Source organism: Drosophila sechellia, chromosome 2L, assembly GCF_004382195.2.
Source record: "Drosophila sechellia strain sech25 chromosome 2L, ASM438219v1, whole genome shotgun sequence".
NCBI classification, from domain to species: Eukaryota; Metazoa; Arthropoda; class Insecta; order Diptera; family Drosophilidae; genus Drosophila; species Drosophila sechellia.
This window is the reverse complement of record NC_045949.1, coordinates 20,289,858-20,293,202: the sequence shown is the minus strand read 5'-3', so window position 1 is coordinate 20,293,202 and position 3,345 is coordinate 20,289,858.

The following is a 3,345-nucleotide window of genomic DNA, read 5'->3' as shown; positions in this document are numbered from 1 at the left end:
TTTAGGTAGAAAATAGCGCAAAATTGCCAGGGCACTTGGAATACACCTATATATTTATGTGAAGTTACAAATATTAATAGTTAAACGAAGACTGAAAAAAATAATGACAATAATTCGCCACAAAATGCACCTGCAGGCTAAGCACTCAGCGGAGTTTTTGGTTTCGTTTTCCATTTGGTATTAGCTTTATTTTTGTTTTCAGTTAGCCAGGGGAAGTCACAATTTTTTGGGCAAGGCAAAAAGTGGGCATCGAAAGTGAAGTTTATAAAAAAGGGTTGGCGAATCCCAAAATGCAATTTATGCAAATGAGCCGAGAGGCGCCGTTGCAAATGCGGCAGCAATAGAAGAAGTAAAACGGCAAGAAACAATGCAAAGTGCCGCATGCTAATTGAAATTTACAGGGGGGTGGGGAGGGGGGTGGCGAATTTTCGTTTATTTTTTTCCAGCGTTTTTCCATTTTTTTTTCGCAGCAAAATCAAAGCCTAAATAGCAATCAAAAAGAGCAAAAATTCCTTAAATTAAACTCACGAACTGGCGGGCGCAACGATGCGAAAATGATACATGCATTAAGGCCCAGCCAAGTTGACTTGTCCAAAACGAAGCGAATTTGGCTCGGCACATTTAGAATATCATCGCAGTGCAACTACTACGACCACAACCATAAATAATAGACAAAAGGCAGAGAGACAAAAGCAAGGAGTGCCGATTCCGAAGTCGACTTCGACGGAGACTGCGACTTTGGTTTGGCTTGGCTTGGCTCGGCATGTCATGCTTAATACAGCCAATAAAACCGCCAAAAACAACAACAGCAACAATGGCAATCGAATCGCTTTGGAAGCAGCCCAAGAACAACAACCAAGGCACAGCAACAACATCGGCGATAGCCAGCAACAACTAGGAGACTCCAACGCTAAGCTGTTTGCATGCACTTTTTGGGGCCACCAGCAGGTCAGCCAACAGCAGCAGCTCCACTAGCCCCACTAGCACCACTGGCACCACCACCACCACCACCTTAGCCACCTCCATCACCGCCAAAGGAACAGCGGCAGCACCATCGACAACAGCAAGAAAGCTGGCCCAAACCGTGGCTTACAGCCCATTTGATTTGGAGGCGGCTTCTAGGAAGCTTAATGCGCCATGGAACTACTAAAGGGTACTAAAATTGGGAACATTTACATGCACTAATGAGTAACATGGTTATTACTCATAGGAGTATAGAAATGCTACCAAAGTATATAATATACTTTCAAGTATATATAATAAAGATCGGGAATAAACGGATATATAACAAGGATTACTACTTCAGCTCCTAATTACCTCCAGTAGAAGAACTACAATATAATGGCAGCACCACTTTGTCCTAGAAACTACTTCTTTAGTAACCAAGCAGAGGCACCATCCTCTTACGAGTGTTCCACAGCCACTGTGCCGAATGCACATGGTGCCTGCCACAGACCAGTTCCACTTGCGTCGCTCCCAAATCCAACTAATATATATGTACATGGGAAGCCACACCACAGAGCGGCACATTACAGCACACCGCACCCCGGAGCCACCCAGAGCCGGACAAAAGCATTATGGGAAAAAATGTAGCCGAAAACGAAAGGAAGAGCCACTGCGCCCAGAAAGCCAAGTCGCTCGGCTCTGTCGCGCTCGACGCAGCAGTCGGCCGACCCAGCGATCTCACGTTTTGTCTGCTTCTTCCACATGGAGAGGCCCAAGTGCACAGCCCGCGATCTTCGGCTCGTACGCTAATAACAGTTAGAAAACGTGGCTTGGAACCTGTCTAAAAATAGCCACAGCGAATGCAGCCCAGCACACGAGCGGCCGAAGACAAGCCGAATGAAAACGAAACCTTAACCGCCAGAAGACGAGTCTGCGGATCGCGAAGATTTGGACTTGGGTTCGGGTGCCGAGCGCCAAGACTCTCACTCTCTGTGCAGTCGACGCTGGCAGCGCGGTCGACGCCGCGTCTTCGGGTTTACCGTTCTCTGCTCGTGTTTCGCCGATCTTGGGAGAGAAGATTTGGACTGGCTTTGCGTTATTGTTTTCCTCGTTGTTGTTTACGAGCTGCAAACGCCGGTGTCAATGGTAAAGTGCATTAATATTCCCGCTTTTCCGACGGCTCGCGGGGCGGGAAAATCGCTCGGATCGTGTTATTGCTATATTGGCCAAATGATTTGTGGCGCAGCTTATTTATACTTGGGGATGAGGAAAGAGTGATCTCGTTTATGAAGTGGCAGGATGGTATTTTGTTAAGTGGACAAGCGAAATTGGCCTGGGATCTTGTGTGAAATCGATTTGTCTTAGCACTTGGAGTGAAAAAAGCGGGTAACCGAGAAAAATATGACAATAAATTCGTGCTTGAAGTTGAAAGGAAAAGCAGTATCTTTTCTAGTTCGTTTTGCTTATCAATTTAGATTTGAAATATTTATAGCATAATTGTGAATATATTATTAAAAAGTAGTTAATCACCATAAATAGAATATTGAAGGATTGAATTCTTCCCAGTTGATACTTGTTATTCGTTTCGAAATTTCTATCCTCCTATTTAACATGATAGCTTTACTTTTCCACCCACGCGCACCATCGTGGGATTTAGTCGGATAAACATATTCCTAGAAATCTGGTCCATATTCCTTTGAATGCTTTGAATACACCCACACGAGAGCAAGGAAGTCCTTTCCACCAAAGCGACACCACAGAATGCCCACACAGACTTAGTACACTGAGAAAAACAAATTTAATCAATACTGGTTTTGCTTTTAATACACATGGAAAAGAAATTGATATTTAAATGCAAGTGTGTAGATGATGTACAATGTGCATAAGGGAATATTCCTACAAATTGTGCGTCCTAATATATCCTAAAATCCTAAAACATGTTTCCTGTGTACGATAACTGAGAGAAACGGAAGTTTTGGCAGCAGGCGAGAAGTGGATGCCCAGTGGGCGGTTGGAAAAGCGGGAAAGTGGGTGGAGGAGTGGTAGGCCAGAGCAGGTGAAACGGCACCAAGAGCCCCAATCAATCTCAGATGCGAGCAAAAGAGATGGCCAACGTCGCTTTTATGACGCACATAATTTCCGCTTCCGAACTGTCCCACTGGACTGCATTCGGAAAATCGGTCGCTGAAAACGGGCGGGGATGGGGTTTTCCGGCGCAGGCGCTCTGCCAACGACGTCATCGATTTTCCTCGCACGAGCTGCGCTCAGTTGTTGGCCCCAAATGACGTAATAGCCGGGCCGCAAAGGTAGGTCGTGTCCCGCTCGCTCGCCGCCGCCGCCCCCTCTCCGTCGCACACTCACTCTCGCTCTCACTCGCTCTCGCGAGCGCTGCGCGGCGCC